This window comes from Emys orbicularis, chromosome 18 (assembly GCF_028017835.1).
Source record: "Emys orbicularis isolate rEmyOrb1 chromosome 18, rEmyOrb1.hap1, whole genome shotgun sequence".
Classification (NCBI taxonomy): Eukaryota; Metazoa; Chordata; order Testudines; family Emydidae; genus Emys; species Emys orbicularis.
Genome location: NC_088700.1, coordinates 25,278,241 through 25,286,350, shown reverse-complemented (window position 1 = coordinate 25,286,350; position 8,110 = coordinate 25,278,241). Strand labels below are relative to the sequence as shown.

Genomic DNA, 8,110 nt, shown 5'->3' with positions numbered 1-8,110 from the left:
AAGTGTCCAGTCCTCACCCGGAACACTCAGACAAGTAAGAAGGTTCATTGTTCCTTTAAAGAGACAGAAGCATCACTTATCACTTTAATTGGAGCTAACAATCACTTCAGTTGAAACACAGCACTGAGTTGGTTTAGATTAAAAGTAAAATAAGTTTATTAAAATAAAGAGAGTTTTTAAGTGAGTTCAAGTACAAGGGATAAAGATAAAAATGGTTACAGACAAATAAAAGTTAAAATAGGCTTTCTAATGGCTAAGATCTATCTTAACAAGCTACAGTCTTTGTTCAAGGTAGATTTCTTACCAGCAGGGATCCTAGAAATCTGTTTGTCATGGAAAAATGCAGAATTTGCGTTTTTACAGAGAATCTTTAGTTTTTACATTTTGTGAAAAAATAAAAACATATACAGTGGAACCCCAATTATCCAATCTAATTGGGAATGGGGTCAGATCAGATCATTAAAAATTTGGATAATCAGGAGAATGGATGGGGCTCTGGCTGTCAGCTTAAAAATTGTAATTATATCAGTAAACCATTGTTTTCAACTGATACCTATATATATCGTGGCCAGGGAAACTAAAGTTCAGCATTTCATTTTAATTGGGGAAAAATGCAGAATTTTGTTTTTTTTTATCACAGAAAACTAGGATCTCTGCTTACCAATCTTTCTTCTTCAGTCATGGCTGACTTTCTCTCAGTCAGTACCTTCAACAAAAGTACAGGGGCTGGTTTCCATTGTCTCCCAATGTGAAATATCCAACATGGCTCTTTGTTTCCCCTTATTTCTCTCAGAGTTCATTGACCCTGTTTCAAGATGCAGGAAGACCTCATGCTGTTTTTCTTCCTGTGGAGTTTCCATCCCCCTGCTGATTTGTATGTAAATTGGGCTTCCATTGTTTTGATTCCAAAATGCTTATTTTACATTGGAGACAGGTAGATAGTTTTCTTTCCTCCTGTCTGGGGGAAAACCTGCTTCTGCATGTGTTTGGTCACAGACTTTAAGCATATCATCAGTGAGTATTCATAATTCCTCATATAGTGCTAATGAATACATTTTACAATGATATTGATCGCCAATGTGTGTCAGACTTTCTCCCCCACTCACTAGGTTGATGGCTATGTTTACTTTTTAAGTAAATATATCTTCATTGTCTCTGCCTGACGACCAGCCTGGTCAGACAAAGAGTTGCTGATACAGAGTAGTGAACCACAAATGGGGCTCTGTGTCACAGCATCCTAACTGTCACGTGGCTTGGATAGCTCTGACTTGTCCTTCTGGTGGTATATTGGTATCAGTGAGTCTATTGCAGGATAAGGTTTTCTCACTCTATTGCCTGACTCTTCAGATTAGCATTCTAGTCACAAACTCAGCCTCTGGAGATAAAACAGGTGCTTAGTTTGCTTGGCAGAGTACAGGGGTGGCTCTTTGAAACTTGTCTGTCATGAGGATAGAGCTGCTCAGGTGCAGAAAGAATTAACTGCTTACTTGCACTAAACCTTTCTCTTCTAGCTTCTTAGGCCATGACAACACTATGGGCACTACAGTGGTAAAGCTACCGCACTGCAGCACTATATTGTAGACACTTCCTACTGTGACAGAAGGGGTTTTTCAGTTGTTGTCAGTTATCCACCTCCCCAAGTGGCAGTAGCTAGGTTGATGAAAGCACTCTTCCATTGACCTAGTTGCATCTACACCAGGGTTTAGGTTGGCATAGCTACGGCACACATGTTTGAGCAATGTAGTTGTGTTCATCTAAATTGTAAGTGTAGACGAGGTCTTTCTCACAGAAACCTGGTGGACTGAGAGCAATCAATGGGACACAATCATTCCGGGGTACAAAATATATCGGAAGGACAGAACAGGCCGTGCAGGGGGAGGAGTGGCACTATATGTTAAAGAAAGTGTAGATTCAAATGAAGTAAAAATCTTAAGCAAATCCACAGGTTCCATAGAGTCTCTATGGATAGAAATTTCATGCTCTAGTAAAAATATAACATTAGGGATCTATTATCGACCACCTGACCAGGACAGTAATAGTGATGATGAAATGCTAAGGGAAATTAGAGAGGCTATCAAAATTAAGAACCCAATAATAGTGGGGGATTTCAATTATCCCCATATTGACTGGGAACATTTCACTTCAGGACGAAATGCAGAGATAAAATTTCTCGATACTTTAAATGACTGCTTCATGGAGCAGCTGGTACGGGAACCCACAAGGGGAGAGGCGACTCTAGATTTAATCCTGAGTGGAGCGCAGGAGCTGGTCCAAGAGGTAACTATAGCGGGACCGCTTGGAAATAGTGACCATAATACAATAGCATTCAACATCCCTGTGGTGGGAAGAACACCTCAACTGCCCAACACTGTGGCCTTTAATTTCAAAAGGGGGAACTATACAAAAATGAGGGGGTTAGTTAGACAAAAGTTAAAAGGTTCAGTGACTAAAGTGAAATCCCTGCAAGTTGCGTGGGCCCTTTTTAAAGACACCATAATAGAGGCTCAACTTCAATGTATACCCCAAATTAAGAAAAACAGTAAAAGAACTAAAAAAGAGCCACCGTGGCTTAACAACCATGTAAAAGAAGCAGTGAGAGATAAAAAGACTTCCTTTAAAAAGTGGAAGTCAAATCCTAGTGAGGCAAATAGAAAGGAGCACAAACACTGCCAACTTAAGTGCAAGAGTGTAATAAGAAAAGCCAAAGAGGAGTTTGAAGAACGGCTAGCCAAAAACTCCAAAGGTAATAACAAAATGTTTTTTAAGTACATCAGAAGCAGGAAGCCTGCTAAACAACCAGTGGGGCCCCTTGACGATGAAAATACAGAAGGAGCGCTTAAAGATGATAAAGTCATTGCGGAGAAACTAAATGGATTCTTTGCTTCAGTCTTCACGGCTGAGGATGTTAGGGAGATTCCCAAACCTGAGCTGGCTTTTGTAGGTGACAAATCTGAGGAACTGTCACAGATTGAAGTATCACTAGAGGAGGTTTTGGAATTAATTGATAAACTCAACATTAACAAGTCACCGGGACCAGATGGCATTCACCCAAGAGTTCTGAAAGAACTCAAATGTGAAGTTGCGGAACTATTAACTAAGGTTTGTAACCTGTCCTTTAAATCGGCTTCGGTACCCAATGACTGGAAGTTAGCTAATGTAACGCCAATATTTAAAAAGGGCTCTAGGGGTGATCCCGGCAATTACAGACCGGTAAGTCTAACGTCGGTACCGGGCAAATTAGTTGAAACAATAGTAAAGAACAAAATTGTCAGACACATAGAAAAACATAAACTCTTGAGCAATAGTCAACATGGTTTCTGTAAAGGGAAATCGTGTCTTACTAATCTATTAGAGTTCTTTGAAGGGGTCAACAAACATGTGGACAAGGGGGATCCGGTGGACATAGTGTACTTAGATTTCCAGAAAGCCTTTGACAAGGTCCCTCACCAAAGGCTCTTACGTAAATTAAGCTGTCATGGGATAAAAGGGAAGGTCCTTTCATGGATTGAGAACTGGTTAAAGGACAGGGAACAAAGGGTAGGAATTAATGGTAAATTCTCAGAATGGAGAGGGGTAACTAGTGGTGTTCCCCAAGGGTCAGTCCTAGGACCTATCCTATTCAATTTATTCATAAATGATCTGGAGAAAGGGGTAAACAGTGAGGTGGCAAAGTTTGCAGATGATACTAAACTACTCAAGATAGTTAAGACCAAAGCAGATTGTGAAGAACTTCAAAAAGATCTCACAAAACTAAGTGATTGGGCAACAAAATGGCAAATGAAATTTAATGTGGATAAATGTAAAGTAATGCACATTGGAAAAAATAACCCCAACTATACATACAACATGATGGGGGCTAATTTAGCTACAACGAGTCAGGAAAAAGATCTTGGCGTCATCGTGGATAGTTCTCTAAAGATGTCCACGCAGTGTGCAGAGGCGGTCAAAAAAGCAAACAGGATGTTAGGAATCATTAAAAAGGGGATAGAGAATAAGACTGAGAATATATTATTGCCCTTATATAAATCCATGGTTCGCCCACATCTCGAATACTGTGTACAGATGTGGTCTCCTCACCTCAAAAAAGATATTCTAGCACTAGAAAAGGTTCAGAAAAGAGCAACTAAAATGATTAAGGGTTTAGAGAGGGTCCCATATGAGGAAAGATTAAAGAGGCTAGGACTCTTCAGTTTGGAAAAGAGAAGACTAAGGGGGGACATGATAGAGGTATATAAAATCATGAGTGATGTTGAGAAAGTGGATAAGGAAAAGTTATTTACTTATTCCCATAATACAAGAACTAGGGGTCACCAAAAGAAATTAATAGGCAGCAGGTTTAAAACAAATAAAAGGAAGTTCTTCTTCACGCAGCGCACAGTCAACTTGTGGAACTCCTTACCTGAGGAGGTTGTGAAGGCTAGGACTATAACAATGTTTAAAAGGGGACTGGATAAATTCATGGTGGCTAAGTCCATAAATGGCTATTAGCCAGGATGGGTAAGAATGGTGTCCCTAGCCTCTGTTCGTCAGAGGATGGAGATGGATGGCAGGAGAGAGATCACTTGATCATTGCCTGTTAGGTTCACTCCCTCTGGGGCACCTGGCATTGGCCACTGTCGGTAGACAGATACTGGGCTAGATGGACCTTTGGTCTGACCCAGTACGGCCTTTCTTATGTTCTTATGTTCTTATGTTCTTAGCTTCTAAGTCTGTTTTTGATATTTCCTGGAATGCTAGTGAGGGATTTTATGTGTCTAGTGTGCCTCCTTTGGTCTTTATCATTTAATCTCCCTTGTATCCCACATAAACACTAGATCAGACCTTATCAGTGACCTGCTTGTAGTATGTTGCCCAGCTTAATAGCCTGTAGAGCCTCATGGATCATTTTTGTTTTGCTCACTCCAGGGTGTTTTGATCATCTCTTCACGTACTAATTGATCTCCCCCTCGCTCTCTGTTTACTTCTCACACAGAAGTTCTGGCTCTTTTGCTGTAATAAAACCTGAAGACATGGGATTTGATGTATCTTCTGGTTTCATATGAAATTGTTCTGATTGCAGACATATGTTGTCATCAATACTGCTCTCTTGTGAGCTCTGCTGCAGCCAGCAAGGGGTGATTAGAAGTTAGCTTTAAGAAAGAAATATGCAGCCTTTGCACAATTCCTACCTCTGGAGCCTTGGGAATGAGAGTCTGGTATTCAAAAGAGGGCTGTCCATTCCTGTTTTGAATCCCAGACTCTCATTCCCCAAGACTCTGGATGTAATAATTGTCCAAAGGCTGCATATTTTAAAAGTGATGTCATTTTATTTTGGGAATACCAGGTTTGGATTTTCAAATTCTAAATACTTGTATATTTAAGTTTCTTACACGAAACTTTTAACCTATCTTGCTCTTTATGTTACTATCTTGGTATAGTGCAATAGACAAACAGAAACTCCCATGAAAGACGTTGTTAACTAGGACAACTAATGGCTATTAACATTATTATTTCTATAATAAAACAATGATAATTGAACTGTGACAGCTGGAAGTCAGTGGATTCCCTCAGCAGGAGTAACCAAAGGCAGAATTTTCACAGGATTTGCTGAAGAGGGAGGTACTCTGCCATATTTAAGCAATGTGGTATGAAGTGTATGTTGGCAAATCTTTAAACTTTCAGGCTGCAAGAAAGTACTTTGGTTTAAAAAGGCCCACATTTCCAAAACTGATCTGTAATTTTGAGTAATGTAAAATGGGTCCTGTTTTTCAGTGGTGCTGGATACCCACAGTTCCTGGGGAAGCTAATTGGAATTGTGGATATTTAACGCCTCTGAAAATCAAGCTTGTGATGCTGACACTGGGCTCCCAGAATTGGAGATCATCTTTGAAAATGTGGCTCTTTAAGTCTTTAACTGTTGGCTAGTGACCTGTAATGTAACATGCATCCGAAGAAGTGGGTTGTAGCCCACGAAAGCTTATGCTCTAATAAATTTGTTAGTCTCTAAGGTGCCACAAGTACTCCTGTTCTTTTTGCGGATACAGACTAACACGGCTGCTACTCTGAAACCTGTAATGTAACAGACAGTCATGCAGGTGGAACAGTGAGCCAGCCTGGTGCCATCTTATATAAAGGCTTTTGCTTTTATCATTTTAAACTTCTTTCCTACTTGATGGTGAAGTCAAAAGTGTTTAATGGAAATGCTTGTATTTCGGCACTCTCCCTTACAATTTGTAGATCAACGCAGCCTTCATTGTCTTCCCCTTACAGGAACCACATCTTCTTTCCTGCTAATTGTTCTCTCAGCTACTCAAAGACTGAGGAACTCTTTAGTGGCTTGGTAACAGATTGATTGCATGTGTATCTGAGGCGTTATTGTCTTCAGCTTGGCTTCTGATGCTGCTTAGAGCAGCAGTGATCTGCTGGACAGAGAACAATGACAGATGAGTGGAGGCTTCCTGTAGGGCATGGGGCGCATCACCCAGCTGTTTAGAGGCATTGGAGAAAAGGGAGAAAGGCAGATTATCTCATTATATTTACAGAGCCCTAGTCACACAAACAATGACTATCCCCTTTGACAAGAAGATTGTTTAATTAGTCAGGGATTTAATAAAGAGATGACTTAACACACTGTGCTCTGAAGGCATCTCGTTTTTAATACTGTGTACAGTAGCATGGTTCTCTACAGTAGTGTTTTTTCTTTCCTCTGCTCTCTCCAGTGGACACTTCCATAGCTCTGTTCCAACTCTGTTGAGTAGTTTACTAGAGCTCAAATACTAGACAAGAACTGCCATCTGGAAAACGAAATTACAATGTCATTGCCTGAAAATTGGCTCTGAGCTCCCATGAGCACCCCACTAGCTGTACAGCTATTTTGGAGGTTGGGAGAATTCTCCACCCCTCACCCACATTGCGTCCAGGTGCAGTATCTGCCTCTCCTTTCCTGCCTGTACCCGGGAAGACCAGACCCTGTGCGTTAAGATTCACCTCATGGATGTAGCCATGAGGCCATAGTCAGATCATGGCCGGGGAACCCCTCCTGTACATTGGCCTGAGCAGACCAGGAGTGCGCCTCCTACTGCGGAGTCACGGATCCACTGGTGCCAGCGCTATAGACCTCACGCCTGGGCCTCGCTGTGAAACATGGAAGTATGCGCATAAGCATGGCAGTAAGTCTTCCTCCAGATCCAAGAAAGAGGCTGTACCATCCATGTCAGAGGAGGAGCACATCCCAAGGCCCACAAGAGTGAGAAGAAGTCTCATTGTTCACTGGATCTGTTGGTCCCCGAACCATGCACCCCTCCTGCATTGGCTCCGCTGGCACAGCATGAATTGTTGGCATCGAGGCAGACCCCCTTCCCAGCCCTGGGTCCACCCATGGACTGGGTGTTGTTAACACCGGGGATAATCGGATGTGCTCCCAGGCCTCATGAACAGTTTGCCCTGGATTGGATGAGGTTTCCACGTGTTCCAGTCCATTCACCTGCTAAGAGAGCTCCCTCTCCTGTGTTAGATCTGTTGCCCTCTGGTCGTGTTCCTACAGCACACCCTGTTCCATCAGTCCTGTCGGCACCCCGTTTGTACAGGACTCTGGTTCCTCTGAGTCTGAGGATTTGGACACTATGCAGAGTCCGCTGCTTCCATTCCAAAGGCATGCTTACCAGAGCATTCTGACAGCATTGTGGCAGTACCCTCCTTTGCCTCATCCCAGGAGCCACTGGTACAGCTGCAGCAACAGCAGGATCAACCAGGTTGGCCATATTGGAGCTCGTGGCCCCAATATTCGCCTTCAGAACCATCTCGCTCCCTGTCTCAACACCCTGTCCTTTGTCAAGTAGACGTTCGGAACCGGGGCTGGATGATGCACTGGTCAGCCTGGCTCCGGCAGTACCAGCGAATCTGGAGAGGTTCCCCTCGTCATCCCTGGATGCAGCTGCGTCATCTATCGTCAATTTCAGGAGTTGCTCAGCAGACTAGCTTGTCATGTTGGAGAACACCACTCTGGTTTACTACGTAAACAAGAAAGGAGGCACAAGGTCCCCAGCACTGTGTGCGAAAGCTCTGCATCTTTGGAAATGGTGCTTGCAAACTGTATCCTCTTGTTGGTGGCCTACCTGTCTGGGACCAAGGA

At 42.5% G+C, this 8,110-nt stretch overlaps 1 protein-coding gene across 1 annotated transcript in view; it reads left to right on the top strand.

Annotated features, from left to right (window-relative positions):
* Positions 1–804: 804 nt before the first annotated feature.
* The window catches only part of EXD3 (exonuclease 3'-5' domain containing 3), a 514,556-nt gene continuing 507,250 nt past the window's right edge, over positions 805–8,110 (top strand). Inside the window, exon 1 of the mRNA XM_065418596.1 lies at positions 805–874. The gene's annotated coding sequence lies outside the window, so the exon portion shown is untranslated. The remainder of the gene's footprint in view (positions 875–8,110) is intronic.